This window comes from Cryptomeria japonica, chromosome 3 (genome assembly GCF_030272615.1).
Source record: "Cryptomeria japonica chromosome 3, Sugi_1.0, whole genome shotgun sequence".
Lineage (NCBI taxonomy): Eukaryota > Viridiplantae > Streptophyta > Pinopsida > Cupressales > Cupressaceae > Cryptomeria > Cryptomeria japonica.
In genome coordinates, this window is record NC_081407.1 from 425,862,255 (window position 1) to 425,887,342 (window position 25,088).

Consider the following 25,088-nt stretch of genomic DNA (forward strand, 5'->3'; position numbering starts at 1 on the left):
ATAGTGGATAAGCCAGGAAGAGATAATGTTGTAGATAAATTTCTTTCTAGGATGGTTATGCAGGGAAATGATGGACTGCTAAATGATGCTTTTCCAGACAAACACTTGTTTGTAATTTCAATACAATTAGCTTGGTTTGCAGATATAGCAAACTATCTTGTGACAAGGAAGCGTCCTAGTTTTTTTAATTCTAAACAAAAGAAAAGACTAATTCGAGAAAGTTATAGATTTCAATGGATCAATGGATCATTATTTAAAATGTGTCCCAATCATGTACTTCGCAAGTGTGTGCAAGAAATTGATATCTATGACATCATACATTCATGCCATTCTGAACCAGAAGGAGGACACTGTTACTACTTATCAAGTTGCCATTAGTTTTTTATATTCAAAGTCATCCTATATATTCTAGTCGATTAGCACTACCAAATCATGAAGTCGGTATAAACAGAGAAGTTGGTATGCATAGTCTAGTCGGTTACAGAAGAAAGCAGTCACAGAACGCAATATACACTGAGTTGTCTACCGAGTATCTTTTTATGGCTACTGAGCAGTAAAGTTAACACACCGAGTTGATATTCACCGAGTGAAATGTGTTACCAGATACATTGAACCTGGACATGCATATGAAAATGTGTTACAAGATCAAGGCACATCTAACCATTATTACATTGGAAATTGCACTAGAAGATTGTGTATGATTGCGAGGTCAATATAACCAATGAAATATTTTGTTTAGTTATTCATTCGAGGAATCTTGTTTGTAAGATCGAAGCAATGAATTAGATCACCGTTTTAAGAGATCTATATATACAACATTATTGAAGTGTATGTATGCATGAAGGAAGATTGTTACAAAGACACAGAGGTCACCGAGAAGGTTTTTAGAGAATAGTTGAAGAACAGAGTAAATAGAAGGGTTTACCGAGTTACTATATGGGTTACCGAGGTATGCAATAAGCAAGGTAATCTTATCCTAAGCACATAGAATCTGCTATAACATTTCAGATGTAAAGTTGTAGATGTTTGTAATGATTTTATTGTAATATTGTGAAGTTGAAAGAGAAACCTTTAACAGGGTAAAAGACTCTAACCAAGTCTATAAATTGTAAAGCCTCTAACCAGGTGTAGTATTTAGAATAAATGTTGTAAAATCCTTTAGCAAGGTAGATCTAATAGATCTTGTTACTCCTAATAGGGTAAGCTATCAAAAATAGCTAAATGTAGCTCTAACCGAGCATTCTTTATTATTGCAGTAGTGAAGTTGTGGGTGCCATCCCCACCGCAGTTTTTCTCTCTAACCAAGAGTTTCTGCGTAACCAAAATATATGTGTTATGGAGTGAATCATGCATGATTGTTATCTGTTTGTTTTAACTTTATTTTATGTTACTGCACTATTCTGTTTATGCATAATAGTAAGGTTATTATTCAAGAAAGGTTTTGGAGTACTGATTCACCCCTCCCCTCTTAGTACATTAGCTTTCCATATTGGGCCTAACAATTGGTATCAGAGCTTGAATCTTGGAAAAGGGTTTAACTACCTAAAGAGAAAGATCTTATCAATGGAAGGCTATAAACAATCTCGGAGGATTGTGTATCTGCAAGAAGAGTTGGATCATGCAAATCAAGTGATTGCAGACATGCAAAGGCAAATGCAAAAATATCTGAAAGTAAGAAGAAGATTATCTGATGACTTTCAAGATTCTCAAGAGTTAGTGGAACAAATTGAGACATCATCTGAGAACAGTATATCTGAAGAAACTGAAGAAATGATTGGAGTGTTGAAAGAAAAGAACAAAGCATTGGCTGATCAACTAAAAGCAATGAAAAGAGAACATGAACACTTCAGTACACAGATGACTAAAAATCTAGATGCATTGAGGACAACAGAGGATAAAGCAAGAGATCTACAAAGAGAGAAACAACAACTTGAAGTCTTAGTATCTGATAAGAATGATGAAATCATAAGGTTAGCTAGGATTCAACAAAATATGACAGATCAACTAAGTTATGCACATCATGAAGCAATTCTAAAGAATGATGAAAATCAAGCATTAAAACTTGAAGTATCAAGGTTGGCTGATGAACTTGAAATAGAGAAGAAATCCAAAGAAACATTGAAGAAGAGTTATGATGCATCAAAGATGTTGGATGAGCAACTGAATACAAGAAGACCCAACAAAGATGCAGGACTCGGTTACAAAGGAAAATAATCAACCGAGAAAGGAATTCATACTACCGAGAGAGGAAAATCATCAAAGCAAGCTGGAAACAGGAATAACATCAAAAGGAAGAAGCCTATTTGCTACTACTGTAGAAATCAAGGTCATACTGCCAACATATGCCAGATTAGAAAAGGTAAGCAACTGAATATCACTAAGTCCAATGGATAATGTTACAATTGCAATAAATATGGTCACACATCTAATCAATGTAGGACAAAGTCTGTTAACAACTATCAGAAGGCAAAATTCAAAGGGTTTTGTAGAAACTGCAATAGATATGGACATAGTACCGAGAAGTGCTGGTCTAAGCAAAAGAACTACATGCGGTGTCCACACTGAGCAAACACTAGAGTCTACCGAACTCACACAGATCCTTACCGACAATATGCAGCAGTACCATGGGATTACAATACAAGGATATGGTGCGAATGTTGTGGAATATATGGATATATTAGTGCCAACTGTTTTATAAGGTTTGGAATGAACAACCAAAGATCATGGAGAAATCCCGGTATGGCATGTTTTCATTGTCACAAAGCTAGACATTTAGCTGGAGATTGCAGAGATCAACCTAGAAGAGACACTGAAGAGATAAAAGAAAAATTTAAGATGATTTGGAAAAAGAAGGAAATCATGTCAGATGAAGAAAGCACCTTACCTACCGAGTTAGGTGCACCTATTCCAAATTAATCAGAAAAGGTATGAAGGGACTACATTCTCTAAAGGTTAAATCATAACAGTTCCTATTCTATAAGGTTAAATCATAACAGTTCCTATTTTATTATGTACAAAATTCAAAATCTGCATAGTTAAGATGCATTAGTAAGTTTGAAATTCTATCAAAAGTACTTTACAGGAAACCTATCAAGTCGGTGTATACAAGAAGCCTGTCAAGTTGGTAAATGAAGGAAATTTGGTTAGTCGGTTAAAATGAAAAAAAGGAGTAAATCAGTTAAAGGTGAACCGAGTGCATTTAATGTTTTGACCTAACTCGCACGGAGCCCGATAAGGTATTTTGTGTACTTAAAGGTATTTTTGCAGTCATTTTCATTCACCAAGTTTTCAAGAGAGCAGAGCAGAGCAAATCAAGGCGATCAAACTTCATTCAGAGTGAATTTCAAGGTATTTACATCAAATCTCATCACACTGTTAAGCTCGTTTCCGATCTTGTCAAATTGCTATTATCTACCAAGTGTGAAGCGTTAGTCGTTTGTAAACCATCAAACCCTAAGAATAGTTTGCTAAGTTTTTACCTGAAATCTACAATGGTGTCCAAGATCCAAGATCCCATAGTTGTCAAGAATGTGGAGAAGCCCTCGCTGAAGTACTCTTTGACTCCTAAAGTCACCTCTGAACTGGATGACAAAACTGCATTTTCACTCATCCCAGATCGAGTCTTGTTAGTCAAAGATGTTAGATTCTTCACCAAATGTCGTGTTGAAGAACTCGGTCATGTTGAGATTAGTGACACATATGATGAAATTTGTATTGATGGCAAAATGGATAGCAAGTACGAGCATATCGAAATCAAGGGATTAACTGAAGCCCTAGCCTATCCCCATGTGTTCATACCCCAATGGGTTAAGTTTGTTTTAAGTAGAGTTCATGATGATTTTATGTGGCTAGAGGAGCAACCATTTAAAATCACCAAGGAAATCATTCATGTGATCACCAGGTATCCTATCTATGATCATGCACGAGCACAGAAAATGATATCATAGAAGGAGTTAATCAATCTAACTGGAGTAGAATCTGATTACCGAGGACTGAAATTGAACAATGTCATTGATGCAGAACTTAAGTTTGCAATTAGAGTAATTGGTTACTGTTTCTTCCAATCAGCAAGGGAAAACAGTGTACCATGTGCTACAGTTGACTTAGCCTATAAAATAGTGAAAAAGGGAATGAAAGTAGATTTATGTGAAGTGCTACTGAAGAACTTGTTTGAGAACCTAAACACAATAAGGAAGCCGAAGAAGAACAACTCAGCAAACACACTGAAGTTTGGTTCACTTCTTGTATGCATGTTTTTCTACTTTGAAAAGTTCTTTCCCTCAATCGGTAAAGTAGTTTGGGAGCTACATCGACCTATCACCCATCAAATCAATGATTTTATCAAGAAATTGGGAGATAATTTTAATGATATCATGGATGACTATTTCAGCAAATTTCAAGAGAAGATGCACAACAGGTACCGGATTCCACCACAGCTGGTAGAGAAATATAAGGATGATATATGTTTTGAGGTAGACACCGATTACTGTTATATGAATGCTGTTGAACCAAGGACTCAATCTTTGCCACCAATGGGTTATGAGATTGACTATGATATCACACAACAACAAATTGATGCCTATCTTTCATTGCCAAGGCATGCTACCGAACTAAGATATGGAACTTATGAAGAGGTGAAAGAAAAAGTAAAAATGAGCATTGTAGTACCCAAGGCTACAAAGATGATAAAGGTTTTATCTGAGAAATTCGGAGAAGAATCCTCCTCTACACCTGTCAAAGGCACTCTTGCCATTATCGAAGAGGAATCAGAAGCTCAAGAGGCAGCAATAACATTCAGTACCGAGTTGCCTAAGGGTAAAGTTTTGAAAAGAAAGAAACAGGACATTTCAAAGGCCCTACCGACTCCACCAACAAAGAGACCTAACACTAGAGCATCAGCTACATCACCGAGTAAGAAACAAAAGAGTGTTACTGCACCCAAGGTAACCAAGACCTACAAGAAATCTACTCGGAGACTCATTCTGGCAAAAGAGTCTAGTGATACAGAATCCGATGATGCAAACAAATTTCAGATTGTAAAAAGCAAGAAGGTAAATATTCAAAGTGTTGAAAACTTTTGTGCCAATCTTAAAGAATATGGTGGATTTGCAGGATTTAGATATGTCAAGTATGAGACTAGGAATAATGATGAAGTGACAAATTGAAGAAGCTATCATCTGCACACTTCTAAAGTTTCGGCTAGCTCCATTAGAACTAGTAAAGTCACTTCCGAGTGAATTATACTTACATATTGATAATAGATGGAAATATGCAATGGACTCAGAGAAACAAATAAGAGAAAGAAGTCTAGTCCATCTATTTCCTGATATATCTGTAGCAAAAATTAAAGAACATTTGACAACATACAATTCTAAATTTCTTGTCAAACAAAGAACCTTAAAATTGATGAATGGGCTATACATTGATGTGGAAAAGGAGACAAAAGCTAAATGGCAGGATATCTTCAAAATAAAGGATGTCGGTGAACAATCTCAAGTTGAAATTATTGATGTCACCGAGTAAGATCCTGATGTCACCGAGCAAGGTCTTGATGCTACCAAGCAAGACCCAGCTAACACTATTCAACTTGATGAAGATGTCATGGATGCAGAAGCACCGGAGTAGGAAATGATAGAAGGCACTACCTCTGCAAAACTTGTATCTAGTGAATCTGTCTTAGAAAAAGTTTAGCCTTATCCACCGGTCAAGCCATCTATCTCTACCAAAGCTCCTAAGGATATAGAACAAGGCACTGAAGGTCACAAGTCTGAAGCAGCAGAAGATACAACTAAAGATCAGACGTCTCAAGCACCATCAAGCACTGAAAATGTTACAGCTGAGACCCCTAGTACCGAGACACTCAAGGACACCACAACGGCTACAGGAACTGACCAAAGTGTTGCATCTACCGAGCAACCTACCGAGGGTCAGCAAGCCTCACAAGCACTTGTCTTGGTACAATCGACCAAAGGTAAAGAGAAGAAGGTGAGAAAGCATAGTTTCAAAGTTGATTTAACTAAACCGATAGTGTTGCCCAATGTGGATATCTCAAAATTAAAAGGGCAAGCACTTATTGATTTCGGTGAGCTATGCAAAGCAAAGGCCAAACAAGAAAAACAATTGGCCATTCAAAAGAAGAATAAAGTACTACAGAAGGTAAAGACAATACTAACAGATATGCTACCTTCAGCAACAGTGTCAACCGATGCAGCCATCCACATTCAACTGGATGAACTCCTTACTCAAATAGAAACATCTGGAGTTGATTCATCTGAGTACTTGAGCAAGCTAAAAGATAAAGAGCTTACTGCAAAGATGATAGAAGAGGTACAAAAAGATCTTGCTATAGGGAAAGTAAAGCTTGTCAAATTCATTGTTGAGTTGTCCCCTCAACTCAAGCATATTCTTTATTTATTTCAGAAACTTTGTACATTTTCTTTATTCATTAAAGATATCAAGAATAAAACTGATGCAATTGAGAAAGAGATCAACGATCTCTCAACTAAGTTGACCACTGAGTCTAATTCAGTTCAGATTTTTTATACTAAGCTTCAACATCTCATGGCTCAATAGTTAGAACTCAGAAATGAAGAGCATAAGATCAGGATGGATATAATGACCCTCCAAACATTATTCCTTCCTCATCTCTCATCAGTTCAAGAGCAGATTAACCGAGCTACACGCCTATCTACTACACAAGAGGGCAGCACTCTTGATGACTTAATATCACTATTGGCTGATATTCAAGCGCAAAATTATTTAATGGAAAGTGTAAAGGATGCACTCTCAGTCACACTCACTGACACCCAGAACAAGTATAAATCTATTTTTGATCAGTTACCACCCCTGGATGGAAATTAAGTTTTTGATGTTTGTCAAAAAAGGGGAGTAATACTACATAAGGGTAGTAATATACTATATTTGGAGAGTGATATAGTTTTGGTAATACAGTTTTGAGTATTGTATACAAGGGAGTATACCGAGCAGAGCATGCAGAGCAAGCAAAGCACACAAGCACAGAATAGAACTGAGCATGCAAAATCTGAGTTATATACAGAATAATGATAAGGGGAGTATATCTGCATATACTATTTCATTGACTATTGTATATATTGTCAAGTGTATTCATTTTGCAAAGTATATAGATTTTTGAGTTATGACTTTGAAAGTAGTTTTTGTCAAACATCTCAACTAATGTCAAAAGGGGAGATTGTTACTACTTATCAAGTTGCCATTAGTTTTTTATATTCAAAGTCATACTATATATTCTAGTCGGTTAGCACTACCGAATCATGAAGTCAGTATAAACAGAGAAGTTGGTATGCACAGTCTAGTCGGTTACAGAAGAAAGCAGTCACAAAACACAGTATACACCGAGTTGTCTACCGAGTATCTTTTTATGGCTACCGAGCAGTAAAGTTAACACACCGAGTTGATATTCACTGAGTGAAACGTGTTACCAAATACATTGAACCTAGACATGCATATGAAAACATGTTACAAGATCGAGGCACATCTAACTGTTATTACATTGGAAATTGCACTAGAAGATTGTGTATGATTGCGAGGTCAATCTAACCAATGAAATATTTTGTTTAGTTATTCATTCAAGGAATCTTGTTTGTAAGATCGAAGCAATGAATTAGATCACCGTTTTAAGAGATCTATATATACAACATTCTTGAAGTGTATGTATGCATGAAGGAAGACTGTTACAAAGACACAGAGGTCACCGAGAAGGTTTTCAGAGAATAGTCGAAGAACAGAGTAAATAGAAGAGTTTACCGAGTTACTATATGGGTTACCGAGGTATGCTATAAGCAAGGTAATCTTATCCTAAGCACATAGAATCTACTATAATATTTCAGATGTAAAGTTGCAGATGTTTGTAATGATTTTATTGTAATATTGTGAAGTTGAAAGAGAAACCTTTAACAGGGTAAAAGACTCTAACCAAGTCTATAAATTGTAAAGCCTCTAACCAGGTGCAGCATTCAGAATAAATGCTGTAAAATCCTTTAGCAAGGTAGATCTAATAGATCTTGTTACTCCTAATAGGGTAAACTATCAAAAATAGCTAAATGTAGCTCTAACCGAGCATTCTTTATTATTGCAGTAGTGAAGTTGTGGGTGCCATCCCCATCGCAACTTTTCTCTCTAACCAAGAGTTTCTGCGTAACCAAAATATATGTGTTATGGAGTGAATCATGTATGATTGTTATCTGTTTGTTTTAACTTTATTTTATGTTACTGCACTATTATGTTTATGCATAACAGTAAGGTTATTATTCAAGAAAGGTTTTGGAGTACTGATTCATCCCTCCCCTCTCAGTACATTAACTTTCCATATTGGGCCTAACAGACAGTAGTCTGTGATCAAAACTATTCATAAAATCCTAGGAGCATGATATTTTTGGCCTTCCATGACCAATGATGTTTCATTTTATGTGAAACATTGCGATGAATGCCAGTGCATGGGGAGACCAACAACAACTATGGAGATGCCTCTTCATCCTCAAATAGCTCTTTATCCATTTGAGAAATGGGGAATCGACTTGATTGGACCTATAGATCCTCCTTCTAGAGGATGTCATCATATTCTGGTTTGCACCGATTATGTCACAAAGTGGGCAGAAGTCAGAGCATTGCCAGTAGCTCGAGAGGACAAAGTCACTGATTTTCTGTACAAGCAAATCCTTCAAAGATTTGGTGCTCCAAGAGAAATAGTATATGATCAAGGACCACAGTTTATGTCTTCTATGACAGAGGCCTTCATGCAAAAGTATATGACGACACATCAAAAATCTTCTTTGTATCATCCTCAAGCAAATGGACAAGTGGAGGTGACTAACAAAGAATTAGAAAACATCATTACAAAGACAGTTTCTCTCCGGAAAGTAGATTGGGCCAACAGATTGGATGAAGAAATTTGGGCATATAATACAACTTGGAAAACTACTACAAGTTTTTCTCCATATGGATTAGTCTATGGGAAAATTCCTATTATACCTATTGAATTTGAACTGAAGACATTAAGGATAACATGGGAAGTGGGAATCAATCTCACAAAATCAGAGAAAGCTAGGATTTTGCAGTTAAAGAGGCTGGATGAAATGCGAATGGAAGCTTTGCAACATGGTGAAATCATTCAAAACCAAAGAAAAGTATGGTATGATAAACATATAATGTCAAGGCAATTTAAGAAAGGAGACTGGGCATTATTGTTTGACTCAAGGTTCTGAGAGTTCAAAGGAAAATTTCATACCAGATGGTTGGGGCCTTATGAAATAAAAGAAGTCTACAATAATAGTGCAGTTTAGTTGGTACCTATTGATGGAGAAAAGAAGGCGATGCTAGTTAATGGTCATCATCTCAAGTTATATCACAAACTAGCATCAAGAGAGGAGTTTTGTGAGGAATTATAGTAAAAAATGAACATTTCATCATGGAAGATATCACTTCTGTGATGGGATCCAATAATGCATAATTCTGGCAAAGGATGAATAAATAAGATAAATTGAAAACCTAAAAGAGCATTTTATCTTTCAAAAAAAAAATAGAGGGAAGATTGAAAACCAGAAATGGCGGTCTACCTTAGGGGTGAATTGAAAACCAAAAATGGCAGTTCATACCTATGGGAAAAGTTGAAAACCCAAAATGGTGGCTTTTTCCTGATCAGCTACAACTTGCTCCTGACGGCTGCTAATAGCTCATAATGGTTCTCAAGAATCCAAAATAAGTCTTTTGTTGAAGCAATTTCTTTCTTTCTCCTGACCGTTCCTAATGATGGATCTTGTCACTTTTTTTTAATATTTTTATTGTTAGTGCAGAGTGAGCCTCGAGTAACCCTTGATTTGATCATCGATTTATACTAATGAAGTGATATCATTACTCTGGATGGCTCCTGATCGTTATGCTTCTTTCCTTTGTGTAGCATGTGATTAGTCATACATTATCACTCCTGACCTGCAAACATTAAATCATTTTAAGGTAACATTCATTGCAAATATTGTTTCAAAATATTTTCTTATTTATTATGTGGATGTTAAAGTAGGGGTAATTAAATGTGTTGCATTAAGTATCCGCCAGTTGTTATTTGTTGATTTAATTAAAAGTTAAAATATTAACCAAACAAATAAGGGATAAATTCAATTCACGTGATCTGTCAAATTGAAAGTAAAAGGTAATGATTCTAGTGATTTGAAGTACACTCTTGAAAATCACTGCCAAGTCATCAAATCATGAAATTGTTACGAAATGATGGCGCGCGATTGTGTAAAGTGAATGCAGAAATGTGCACGCATCAATGATTAGTTTGTGCAATTAATTCCTATTTTTGAAATGCTAGATTGTTTTATTTGCATTCCGTGTTTTAGAAGCTGGAAGTTGTGTAGAGTGCAGAAGTTTGTTGAAGAGTTTGTCATTTTAGCAACTAAGATTGAGTATAAGGCATAGAGAATTTGGGGACTAATGGGAAACAAGAAAATAACAGAGCCAAAGAAATTTAAGATTAACCTAGAAACAAAGGAACTTTTTGCTCAAGTGGGAAGGCTGGAATTCATCAAGAAGTATGAGGGATTTGACCAAAGGATAACCGCAAAGTTCATTTTGAATTTTCATGTTAATGTTACAAGGGTAGGCGGAGAAATAATTGAAGTAACTTTGCGGTTTATAAGTGAGATTGTTGGAATCCCTTTGGAAGGAGAATATATAAACAAAGGCCACACCAATTTTGAAAAAGTGGTGAATCTATTCCATGAAGGGGATGATCCAAAACTTGAACTGCAAATGCATAAAGGTAATGTGAACTATATAAACAGAAACGGTTTGGAAGAGCCATGGAAAACGGTTGTGTTATGGCTGATTAAATTTTTCACATGTGAAGGGAAGTATGGCACTATACTGGGACCTGAAATGTGATTTCTTATTCATTTGAGGTATGCCAATACTCACCCCTAGGCTCAAGTAAATATTCCTTCATTTCTATTTTCTGAATTAACAACAATGATAGCTAGTGCTAAACTCTCAGAAGGTCATGTAAAATATCCTGGGTTAATGCATTTAATTGTTAAAAATCATTTCCTTAAGAAAGAGTCTGGAAGAGAGAAATGCTTAGAATATTTGTTCTCTCCTGTTAAAAAGGGCAAGAAGGGACCCATCATGAAACATTTAATGGAAAAAGGGGAATCTTCTAAGAAAAGAACAAAAAGAGGGAAGAAAGAAACATAAATGTTAGAGGAGGGCCCAAAAGATAAAAAGAAAAAAGTAGAAATGGATACACCTAGGGTTATTAGATCTACCTATAGTTCTTTAAGAAGAAAAGTTGAAAAGGAGGTGGGTGAACCATCTTCTCCTTCTCATACCCATATAGCTCCTGATGACCCTGTTGTTTCTCAACCTAATGAGCTAGTATCTTATACAATAGCTCAAATCCATTCTTCTCCTCATGTTGAAGAGAATGTATCCCCTTATTTTACTCAAACAACACCGAAAACTCCTATCAATCAAACCCCTGTGTCAGTACACGCAAGCCAAAAGTCTTCACAAAAAGTTGCTTCTTAAATACCCCAGGCTGAAGATGATATTCAAGGAGGGTCGCCTAGAATTATAGACATTGAAGATACTTCTGATGAAGAACCTACACAAGACTCTCCACAGCCTGATTCCTCTTCAGACGAGGAGGCTGAAATGCAAGAAGTCCCATTTGAGCCTGAACGTCCATCATCACCTCCTCATGTAACAAAAACAGAGTCGCCTCCGCCCTCAACATTTATTAGAAGAGAGAGGAAATAAATTTTCATAGAAGAGATTCCTCCAAAAAGTGATAGAGGAAGAGAGGAGGAGGATGTGGAATTGCAAAAAGTTTTGATAATGTCTAAACTGGAAGCTAAGTTAGCCGAGGCCAAGAAAAAGATTCAATTTCTGGAAAGTGAAATGAGGAAAGATGCTATTTATAGAACTCAATTGCAGGATAGAATAACATAGTTGCAGAACAACGAGGAAACTATGAAAAGAAAAATAAAGCAAACTGAAGAGGCGTTGCAACAGGAAACAACTGAAGCTCTTAAGGGAAATGAGGAAATTGAAAGGTTGAAAAAGGAACTAGTAAAACAAGGAAAGAAACCTATAAAAGAGGATCCACAAATTTTTCCTTGGGGTACTTCTACTTCTTTTTCAATCCCTTGGGAACTTTCTTTAATCATTGAGAAATGTAGAAAAGTGAATACAGATTTAGAAAAATAGTTGAATGAGAAAACGAAACAAAACAAGAAGGAATCACAAAGAATTGAACAGATAGCAAATATGTCTGTAGCTTTACTTGCCATGAGGAAACCTTCGGGTTTGTATACCTTATTCCTCAGGGAATTATTTCTATAATGGAACATTAATCAATTGGTTTTGAATAGGAAGACTAACTATGAAGATGGTGATGACTTTCTCAAAGATTTCTTCAGAAGTCATCCCACTTATCAAAACCAAATGTGTGAATATTACTTGCATGGCCTCTTATTGGGCCATCATTATTGTTGGTGTAAATAATTATTCATCATGGATATTATTTCACCTTACTTAAGTTTACTTAGGTACATGCATTTCATAGTAGTTTGGGTATGAGACACTTGGGTGTTTGTGCCACATTGGGATAGTGTGTGTAGGAGAATTTCCACCTTTTATGGTGTTGATGTTGTTACTACTCTATCATATCCTTTTATTGTGGAGTGATAATTCCACCTTCGGTGGGTGATCCACCTCATGTGGAATATTATATTGTTTCTCCTACCTACCCACACCTATTTCCTACCTACCCTTGTTTCTTATTGAGCCACATGTCATGTTTGTGTGCTCACATAACCCTAGCCTTGCCTATATAAGAAGACTCATCTACTTTGTTTGTACGGACACAACGACAATATCTTGTAATGATCCAGTTGATCATATTTTGCATCTTGATAGAATACAATTTATTCCCATCATCTATTTTGTTCTCTCTTATTTATGCTTTCCATTGCCTCTAGATCTTGGCAAATTATCACATGGTATTAGAGCCAGGTCCAGGCTAGGAGCCCCAAGCATAGGAGAGGTGTGGCTTAAGGGGGCTATTGGTGTTGCCACACCCGGACCAATGATGGACTGGTCTGAGAGGGACTAGTAGCTCAGTGGTAGAGCACTCCAGCAACATATGGAAGGTCCTAGGTTCGAGTCCTAGCTGGTCCATGTCTCAACAGTCATGTTGATTTTGCTATGTCTCAACAATTATGAATTTGGTCCATTTGTGTCCTTACTTTAGAATCAAGTTGAATGAGAAAAGAGGATGGAATGGTACAGAGAGACTTAGAGCAGATTAGGCCATCTCATGAGAGATGAAACGCCTAACTCTTCATCATTTAGAACAAAATACACTTCCATTTAAAAAATGTACAACAATAAACCAATTTATCAGAACAATTTGGAAGCTAGTATTATTGCACTCAGAAGTGTTCAGAATGAGGGTCTACCATTCAAGGCTTTGCAGGCAACAAGGCAAAGATATAACACTATTCCAGCCCTCATGAGAAGAAGAGAACCAATCTCTCCAACAAGTATTATTTGGGGTCTTGAAAGGGTGAGATCAATAATACATGTAATAGAAAGACAGGGAATTGATTGGGTGGGCATGAGATTCATAGCTCCTCTGATTATTATGCATGTACCTCTACTAAATACACTGGAGCAAATTGACAGGGATGCCAAAGAACAATGGAAGGAAAGAGTGGAGCAGTTTAATGGATATGTTCCTCCCCGGAAATATCATGAATATAATTTTAATAAGCTTGATTTGGCAGTATGGGTAGAATATCAGAACATGAATCTCTCTTTCTATTCTTGTTTCAGTAGCGTGTTTCATCAGCATTATTCAGAACTCAACTTCTTCTCGGAATTTATTTCTTTTAGTATTTTTCTCCTGTTGTTTTAGTAGTTGTTACTATCGCCATAGGCGGGTAACCTTAGTTTGAATTTTGAATAAGGATATTTATATATCCCGTTGTTCTTAGTTGAGAAGTTAATCGGAATTTAGTCAGTACTTAGTTTCAGTTGAGCTGAATCTTCTTTGTAATACTCATAACTTGTTTTACTTCCTTTCGGAAGTATATATCAATGAAAGTAAAAAGTTGATCTCAGTACTTGTGTTTCAAGATCCCACCAGAGGAAGAGTAGGGCCCGCTCGACTGAAGGGAGGTGATCTTTGTTTTGATTTCAATTCTTTTCACAGCTTCAAAATTGAGATTAATTTACTTTGGTTTCTTTTCATTGAGATGTTAAGATTTAACTATTGGTTATTTTTTTCCAGTAATCAGCATTGGATTTGAAGTTGAATGTTATTTTTAGGAGAAGTAATACTTAGCTTCATATTGTTGTATGGGTAATGTAACTAATGTATATTAGATTGGTAATAGTATGGTTAATGAGATAGTTAGTTTGATGGTGAAAATGGAAGCAAAATTGTTGTTAAGATAGATCATGGATTTAGGTGTTATGTTTTCTACAAGTGTAATTAGATTTCAAATTCTGTAAGCATAATTAGATTCAAATTCTGCAAGCGTAATTAGATTTACTTTCAAGCACTTAATTTAGATTCAAATTCCTAGACTTATAAGTAATTTCAAGTTTTCTAGGGAACTCCATGATTTTAGCTTAATTGAATTTTGTTACATTCCTGTTGTCAAACCCAAGTCTTTTTAGGAATAAGTTGTTTAGAAATTCAGATTTTAGTTTGATTGGTAGTCAAGACTAAGAGCTCTTGATAGTTCCTAACTGACTCCTGATGGAGTTTGAGCCAATTGTTAGTCACTGTTGTATAATGCAAAACCCCCAAAAATTATACCACAAAGAGCCCCTATCGCGGATAGCTTTAGACACACCCCAGTTTGATATTGAGATAAATTAAATGGTGTGAGTTGACAAAGAAACGACCTTGCCCACTAGTCATGTTGATTTTTCTATGTTGTCATTTTCTAGTTATATTAAAATTATAATGTGGTAATCTAGGTGATACAATATGACAATTAATTGATTATAATTCTCATTTTGTATTTTCTAAGAGTAATACATGTTATCATTTGCGGTTAAGATTAAAATTATATGTGAGGTGGAATATCTTTTCAACATGTAGATAAATAACTTTATTGAAATAATTTAATCTTTTGCATAGACTATTTAACTAATCATGTATGTATTGAACTTGAAACCTGTTATCACTAAAGAATGCACTTGTGACAAGTTGAGAAAAAACTCATCTTATAGGTGAAACATTGGATGGCCTCTTAAAGCGTGGGCTTTGCAAGCTAAAGGTCAACCTCCAAAGAGGGTTGGTTCCTTGGTTACCATTGCCTAAAACTGCTTCTTGAATAGGAAAAGTGAAGAAATGCTTGGAAATGAAACCTACTCTACCGAGGTGATGCACCAAATTATCTTTTAGGCCTATACATCATGTCTAAAGCACACAATTGATCAATACACAATCTAATCCTTACACAACTCAATTTTAACATACTCACGCATCAACACTTCATAGGAAAGTTAGAGTTTTTCAGTCCTAGAAGGAAAAAACAGAACTCCCACAAATAGAAACCTATCCAAACTTATGACATAACCTACAATCTGTATAAGATATGCGTATCTCTGCATAAGGTGATGAAGGAATGAGATATACTTATAAGGATTTGCATGAAATCACAAAGAAATACATCAAACATTCATGATTAAATACAAAAAGTGGGTTACAGAAGGTAAATTCTTGCTTTATTAATCAAAAGATGCTTACAACAATTGTACATATTTGAAAATGAGGTACAATACACAATAGGCAAGAAAGAACTTATTTTAGGTTATAATACAAGCCTAGAGTACCAAGAACTATCTCTAAAAAGAGCCTAAAGTTGTGTCATATGTTACAATAGCTTGCTAGAAGAAAGGAAGACGAGTTTGAGAAAGAATGACAAGTGTTACATTGATTTTGATTGGTCAAACTCCTTTGGGCGTCCAGCTAAGTTGGTCCTATTTTTTAGGCCTGAAAAGTGCTCCAAAAAGGTGTCTTCATGAAGAAAATACCTTCCCAATCGCTACTCTATTGATGAGGGCCCTTGTTTGAAACTATCATAGTCCTTGGACTTTGGATTGTCATTTTCAATTTGTTGCTCACTATCCTTAAAACATTGTCGTGACTACAACAAACTATTATGATTGTCCTCCAAACCTCATTGTGACAATCTTTTCTTTATTTATTGACTTCTTTACATGGTTGTACCATGTTTTCTTCACTTATGCTTGCATGACTCCTCAATACATGAGAACCTCAACAAGACAATAATAATAAAAAAAAGCTTATAACCACTATGTGTGTATAAAAGGGATGAATATCACTCCTTTTGGCAATGAGAAGCATACATGGAACAATATTAGAGCCCCAAACTCGGCATAATCTTTCTTCATGCAATGAGTCATGAATCTCTTTATTTTTATTGCAACGTGCCATATTCCTCTTTATTTTTGTTGCAACATGGGTTTGAATCAGCTCACCATCCACTATCCTTGTGTCATTTGACATTTAGCTCTCTTTCAATGAGAAACCCTAGCCTTGTCTTTCTACGTGGATAGAAAGATATCCATGAGAAAATAGGAAAAGAGCATTTAACCTCTCTTTCCTTTCCCTCAAGTGTTACAAAAGTGAAAACAAGTATTTCCTCTCTTTAAACAAATAACAAAGATTTGACTAAATCTATACAAGAAAGAGGTGTAATGCCCCTCCGTGACACCTCCTATTTATTGAGGCTTGGGTCTAAGCGTAGTGGTCCTTGTTTAATTCTTCTTGCTAGATGACTATGCTAAGCTTTATGCATTTATGATGGCCATGGATATTATGTGTGTGATTAGCTTTATTATGATTGAAATAGATTTCATATTATGGATTATCATATAGTGATGTTAGGATTAATGTTATGTTTGGTTAGAATTATGTTATTCATGCATTAAGATGGAATTATGGACTAACTCTCATGTGATGCTTTATTATTGTTAGTTATATGCTACGTGTTTAGTGATTTTCTTTAGGGTGAGAGGGACAACATCACATTTCTCACTTGTGAGAGCCATATGATGTTGCGACTGCTTCTCACTAGGTGTGTTTGGTATATTCTATAATATGTTGGATATAGACATGTGGTTTTATGCAGGATGTAGGTACTAGGCATCGAATCCACCTGGCTTCACAGGTCTAAGCATGCCTCTATCCCAATAGTAGTTGTTGGAGATGACTGTAGGGCCCTCACCTCGTCCAAGAAAACCTATACCCTAATTAGTCATTTTTGTGTTAGGGATTGTGTGTGGTTTTGTATTCTAGTTTATCTTGGTTGTGGTTAGATAAATTAATCATCCTATGTTCTCTATTTCGACTTGTTAATGTATTTTTGGTATTGTGTTATTTATATGGGGGTTAATTAAAACAAAACTGCTAGGTGTAGTTAGGTAATATTATATAATTATTTATTTAACTACTAAAGGGTATCCTAATATAAATATATTAAGTTATTAATATTAAAATGAACGTGTGTTTTATAAAGATAAATAAAGATAGTTTAACAAATTATCTTGTATTTTTTAAATAAGAATTAACTAAATTAATGATAATAATAATTGAATAATATTGAATATTTTCTAAAATTAACTTTTAAAGAGGATTCTAATTCCTCATTGAGTCTTGCTTTTTGGGTGATTTGTTTTTGGGAAGTTTCTGATTCTTTTTTATTTATTTGAAGCTTCTTTCTTGGGATGGAATTTTTTTGGGGGAGATTTTGAGTTTTTTGGGGATACTCGGATAATTTGTTTTGAAAGAAACTAAAAAAAGAAAGAATGGGGTGTTGTTTGGGGACACATAGATTATGATAGTCGATTTTGGGTTCTAGATTGGAGGAAATGGTATATCTTGTTCGTGCTTGACTTTGTGTGGGTTAATTTGGAGCATGATCAATTAATTACATCCTTTGCAAGCAATATAATTCGGTGTTGCAAACAAAGGCATGTTGGATCTAGAAGTGCAATTTTGAGTCTAGTTTCGTCCTATAATTTTTTATCTAGGTAGGCCTTCAATTTATTATCTTCTAAATAGTAATCATTTAATGTGAGGTTCTCTTCTACGTTTGATTTTGAATTTGGACTTTTGTTGATAGCCTGATGTGTTTATTGGGGGTTACTGTGAAGATATCTTAATTGTTATTTGATTTAAGTCATGTCTTTTTGTGTTCCATATTTTCTCTCATTCAGCCTATGTCCGAACTTAAAAAAAAATCTCTGACTACCTTCCATCCTTGATCTAGATGTGTCTTTGTTTATTTTAAGAATCTGATCGTGCTATTAATTTTTCTATTTGTAGGGCCTAGCCGCTTTGAGCATTGACTATGGTTTTCTTTTTCCTATTTTCAGTTATTATTTTATTTTATTTTTAATTGTGGGGAGGAAGTTTTCTTCCCACGCCATGAGAGGCCTCAACCCCACGTGGGGAAGGTCTTTCCCATGACGTGAGAAGCCTCTACCCACGTCATGTGGAGAGGGGAGCCCCTACCACATGGTAGCCCGGAGGCTCTACCACAGTGTGGAAGCCTCTACCCACGTCGTGTGGGGAGGGAAGCTCCTCCCACACGATGAAGAAAGTTTTTCCCACGCCCCTCATCCATTCATGTACACCCCTGCCATATTTAATTCACCCTTGCTTTATTTAAATCGCCCTGTCAAAAATGTTTGCCAGTATTGAACTTTTGGCCTGCAATAATTTGATTTCTTGGTATAGTTTGCTCAATCTGTAGATTCATTTATCACACTACATATAATTATATTGCTCTGTTTGTTTTTATGAGCCAGCTGTAATATCAATTTCTTCACCTCATTTTTGGTGTACAGTCAGCTTAATGAATTTGTTTTTGGAAGATTTTATTTTGTTATTTGTTTTGGGGTGTTTTTCTTTGGTGATCACAGAGTGCTGGGTTTATATTTACTTTTATTATTCAATAGGGCTTAGTTATTTGTGGTTTAATATGTGGGTTTTCGGGTGTGTATTTTGTTTTTATTTATTATCATGGTGTATATGAAGAATATAACATTGGTTATGATTTATTGTACTTGTTGCTCTTTATCATTACGGTTATATTATTTAGTTTTGGGGATCTTTAGAAGCTTTTGCTCATAAGTTTGGTATTGATAATGTATGAATGCTATTTATTTAAGTCGTCAATTTGGAGATAGTTAATTTATTTTAATTATGTGATTTGAGGGTAGATTTCTTCCTTCCGTGTATGGGCAAATAAAGAGGAGTAATCAATTGAGTATTTGGGTGAATGAAACCAATGTCTTGTTAATTATTTAAGAGAGTAAAATTATAGTTGATAATGTTAAAATAAATTATAATTTTATATGGTTTGTGGTGTACACTCTTGTGTTAGTTTTGATTGTCATTTTATCTCTTTGGTCTCGCCATGGTTTTGTGTAATGAATTGGTTCATGATTTGGTCATCCATGTTTACCTTGGTGAGTGATTTCCCTTGAGATAGGGTCGGATGTGGTCAACTATGGTTATATAATGTGGTCCGACCTATGATTCGTCATCTATGTGTGCTGCCCTAAGAAGATGAATTGTGGAGCCAAGATGTTATGGCACTATGGTTTTGGATCATTTTTGACACATTATTGGAAAATGTGCATTTAATGCCTTGGAGTGCATTCATTTGAGAGATTTTTTTATGATGCTTTATTTGCGGGTGGTTGTTTTGGAGTATGTTTGTGTCATAAGGGGGATTGGCTTCCAAGTGGGGGTGGGGGTCGAGGCCCAAAGTGGCTGCCAGGATAACCCATTGGAAGTTTCCTTAACAAGTGATAACCTAATTAATGTATTAGGGGGATGGGTAGTTAATTACATTAAACAAGATAATATGATACCCCACTCATGGCTTGAATGCTTGTTTAGGCTCAAGATGAGGTGTGGAAGACCTGAAATGGCAAAACCAACTACCTTGTCCTCATGAAAGGTTGTTGGGTCCGCATGAGTCTTCTATGGGGGTCGAGGGTTGGGAGAGGTTGCCAGAATATCCCAAGATGGGAGTCGGGGCCTATGGAGGCCTACTAGGATAGCCCATATCAAGCTATGTGATGACACTCTTCCCTTGTGAGCTCTAGTGTCCTGCCTTGTGTTATAGCTTTTGGAATATTTTTGTTTTGTGATCTATTTATGTGGTTCTTGGTTGGAACCTTACCCAATAGAAGTGAGTTTAGACCATGTTTTGCTTATCCTTCTTTGTGTTCTTGAGGGCCATCCGACAATCCCAATCCAACCTCCTTACAGAATGCACATTGGGTCTTTTATAGCCTCCTATACATGTCCCTATTGTCATCTCCTAGCTTGAGGGGTGGGCCTTTTTGGTTCCACATGGTCAGATGGTTGAAGCCTTCTACTATTGGGATGTCTTCATGTTGAGTTGTTTGTGGTACTTGGGGGTTCCTTGATAAATTCCGTGTCACTATATTCTTGTTGCATATTTTCTATCTTCATGGTATCATGTATGGAGATCCTATGATCCTTGTATTGTGGCATGTATCCTTATCCTATGTGAGGGATACCTTGTTGTATTATGATGAAAAATGTATCATGTAATCTACTTCTTATGTAATGTTGTGACATGTTGTATTATTATGTAGTCTACATTATAGTATAACAACCCTATGAGGAAGTGATTTATGAATTGTAATTATTGGATTTAAGATAGGAATCTGATTCTTATCATATGAAGTTGCCATCATAGGAACTTAAATAAAAGGGATTAAATGAACATAGTATAACTAGTTAGTACTACTTTTATTATGAATGTATGTGAGCATTTAAGGAAATTACTTCCTAGGTATTTTGGTGTTAACATAGATATAGTTTATTATCAGGCATTTAATGAAATTAAATTCATGAAATTCATTATTAGAAATAAATGTGTTGATTTATATACTTGTGAAATAAATTATACATAGGAAATGATCCTTTACATTTAAATGAATAATAATTGATTGTTCATTGTATGATTATTGAGGAAAATGTTAGGAAAATAAATATACCTAGTAATGATGGAAATGAACCTATTTGATTATAGATAAAATTAATAATGAATTGATCTGACTTCTTTTATTGGAAATGACACTTAGGATAGCAATTGTAATTGAATTCTATTATGGTATCATCTGGTCTTAGCTGCTTTGAATGTTAGATTAATAATGACGTTTAGTTTCCCTAGAGTATAAGGCTTGTTGGGATTACTTTGTCTTTCATTTTAAGGTTTGTGATGAACATAGTTTATCTTGTTTAATCATGTGAATGTACCTTCATTAAGTTATGAATTTAAAAAAATAAAAAAATCTCTTCTTCTTTTGTAAATAAAATCTAGCTTATTTGTCTAGGGTTACTAGGCGAGTATTACAAGAGGCGAGTTAGGCATGCGAGTGGCATGGGAAACAATTTAAATATGAATCAAGTTTTCATAAAAGACCTCAAGACTCAAGACAATCCTAGAAAAAACAAAACAAAATAAAGCATAGGCAATATTACACCAAAAAATGTGTATAAAAAATAGGTCTAAAGCATAGCAAATCCTACACAAACAATGAACAACACCATAACTACACAAGAGACATCGACAACAACGTATCACTATCATAATAAACATCATTACCATTACAACATACTGAGTGTAGACATCAAATACCAAGAAGTTAATCATACACAACAAAGATCATCTTCATCAATCAATTATCTCCTTAGCACAACCCATTTACACTATACATCAATGACAACACCTCATCAACACCTGAGACATCAATGACCACTATACAACAATATCCAAGAATCGCAAAACAACACATCAACAACATGTATTTCCATCATAAAAAAAAAATCCAACAATCGCAACACACCAATAGCATATACTTCCATAAAGATCATCATCACTGACAACACACAAAATGAGGGTTTACATCAATGGCAACACTTAGTCATCAATGACCACAACTGCCAACAACATCATCACTAACATTTAATTTTTTAATAGAAAAGTTTTGTATGGTGTTATAGGATAAAAGGATCACATTTTAGGATATGTTCACCACTCAATATTATTATATAAAAAAATTTAAAATTGTTTAGTATTTTGTTAGCACATAATGGAGTATTGGTGTTATATTAACATGTCACCTTGTTATTAGCTATGGATACCACTATTGTATCTTAATTCATGGTATGTGACTATAAGACATGCAATCTTATGATTTTAAGATGATGTTTGCCTCTAAGATTCATTCCATGTGACCATGTGGTCAAAATATCTTGATTTTCCTACTCCCCTAGGCAACTTGACACAAGTCATGCAATATTTGTGACATACAAAATTATGATATTATGATTATTGGTTTTCTTCCAATATCTTCTTGAAATGCAACAATTATTTTATTTATATGTGTATGTCATTTTTCTCTCTTTATAGATTCTTTCTTTTGTTTTTGGAGATTTATTGATTGTTTTATTATTATGATTTCTTAATTCTTTACTTAAGTATGTTTGTTTCTTCTAGTTTCGAGTGTAAATATTATCTTTAAATTATAGATTAATCTCTCCAAGAGGGATCCTCGATAGGTACTACAACGACTAGGTGGCTAGGGGAATTTATCTATGGGGTTGAAGGTTGTGAATGGGAATAATATAGAATGGGCACATATATTTACCATACAAGTGTGACATATTATGTATTTGAAGTTTGAAAACCCAGAAAAGGGGAAAATACTAGGAATAATAATGAATGGTGCTTTTAGTAAGGGCATTAAGGCCATCCACTTTTACTTATACAAATGTTGGATTTTAACTCTTGGTTTTATATTAAAATACTCATCATCCTTGTTAGCCAATTATTTTAACATTAAGATAAGAACAACTTGTTATGTGTACTTTGTCCATGATTTATATGTGATATATCTGATCCTATGAGCTAACTTTTAAATGATAGGGATATATTTTATGTAGGTTTTCATATTTATATCCCAAAGGGTAAAGTATAGGAGTTGATTCTAAACTCCCCACACGCGAATATCACCTACAAAAAAAAAAGTATCCTTCCACAAGAGAGAATGGAAAGAAAAAGTTGCTTGATTACAGATGAAAGAATGAATTTATTGAATATGTGATGTACATAATATGGTATTCTTATAAAGACAAGGTTGATAGGTAGGATAAAACATGATTATGCCATGTATCTCAATCCTATGTTATGAGACAACTAGCCTAATAATTACTAAATGACTAAGGACTCAAGAATTAAATGTTAAAATATGTGATAAGATCTATTTGAAAACTAAGAATACTAGAATGATTGCCTAGAACCTAAGTAAACTTAACATGTGAATAAGACTGAATAGGTTAACTAGTTACCTATAAAATACCTTTTTCACATCAATACCCCCCGTAAGTGCCACTTAGGGAGAAGTAGATTATTATGCAAATTAACTAAGATGATGATTATTATTATGGGTCTTGGCTACTATGCGATGTTAGGTACCCAATTAAAAATGAAATCTCTCACAATTAGAGAAAGGGACAAAATACAATGGGATAAAACATAGGGTTCGAAAGTAGCTTGCTCTTCCCTATTCAACTCTATCTATCTATTTGGGATTGGCCACCAATTGAAACATAGAACTCATTTCATCTGATTAGGATCATAATATTTTTATGTGAAGGATTCATTTCTTCTCCCAAGATTGAGCTTCTTGTGGGTAATCTGGCTTTTGGTTGTCTTGATGATCTAAGGGTTGAAGATCTAAACAGGTTGATGATGGGCTGAATAAGTTGATGATGGGAGAAATTAGGTATGGGAGATGGATGATTCAATGGTACCCCTAAGGAATACATCTATAAAAAATATACAATGAATTATCTCTCCATAGGAAAAAGAGAGAGAGGCTATATAATGCCCCCACAATGGTAATAACATGTTGCCAAGAAACATTGATATCTAACTTTGGAGTAAACTCTAGAACCTTAATTTAAGCAACAAATGTAGGATGATTATAATGTAAATAAACACTAGAAACTCTTGATGGAGAAACTTTGGAATCTGATTAAAGAAACAAAAAAGGATTGATTGTCCTACTACAAAGGAACATTGAAAAATTTCTACAAAGCAACCCTAGAATTTGATTGAAGAGATTTATGTATGATATGAAGCTAAAATGAACTTATTTGATCAAAATTAGACCATTCCAAATGCCATCATGTCCATGTAATTCTCCAAGATACCTCTAAGACAAGAACAAATTGCATGGAAGGCTTGAAATAACTCCTCAATGCCTTTTCAAAATCGCAAAAAAAAACAAAAATTAGAGATTGTGGTAGAAATTTATGAACTTGAGAGATAAAAATGATGATCTAAATTCAAATAGAAATTACCAACAACAAATAATTTTTATTAGAAAAATAATCTACTCCATTGGAATATAACTTGAGCTAGCTTTTTATGATATCTTGTTTTCAAAAAATAGACATTGTGGTGAAAAGTTATGATGATTTTTCCAATCTTGGTAAAGTTTCCAATTGTGGAAAAAAATTAGCACCTAGGGGCCTAAGCTCCCAAGTGCCCATAGGACCGTAGATTAGTAAAAAAAAAATTTTAAAATACCATCATTGGTGGTGGTATAACTGCTCAACCAATAGAGCAGAGGTGAGGTGGTGGCTTCTACATGCCAATTGGTAGGGCTTATCCCAACCACTCACACCAGAACAAGGATTGCTGTGATTAATAAGACCAGGCACTTGAAATTAAAATGGTTGGTGAAAATATTTTAATTTTGTAAATGACAATCAAGTCATACTTGCTATTCAAATACCTATGTAGAGTCATACTAGCTCATAGAAGATGACACAAATGCGACATGCCAGTTTAAGAATATGCCAAGAAACAAATAATATTCCACTAATTCAGCTATTTTTTTGTGATTTAGCAATCAATCTTAGGGTTTTTTGGCCTTCTAGATGTGACGGA

The 25,088-nt window shown here is 34.9% G+C and overlaps 1 non-coding gene across 1 annotated transcript; it reads left to right on the forward strand.

Moving 5' to 3' along the window:
• The first annotated feature begins 13,143 nt into the window (after positions 1-13,143).
• Positions 13,144-13,215, forward strand: TRNAV-AAC (transfer RNA valine (anticodon AAC)). Its single transcript has one exon. It is a non-coding gene; the product is annotated as a tRNA-Val (tRNA).
• The last annotated feature ends 11,873 nt before the right edge of the window (positions 13,216-25,088 follow it).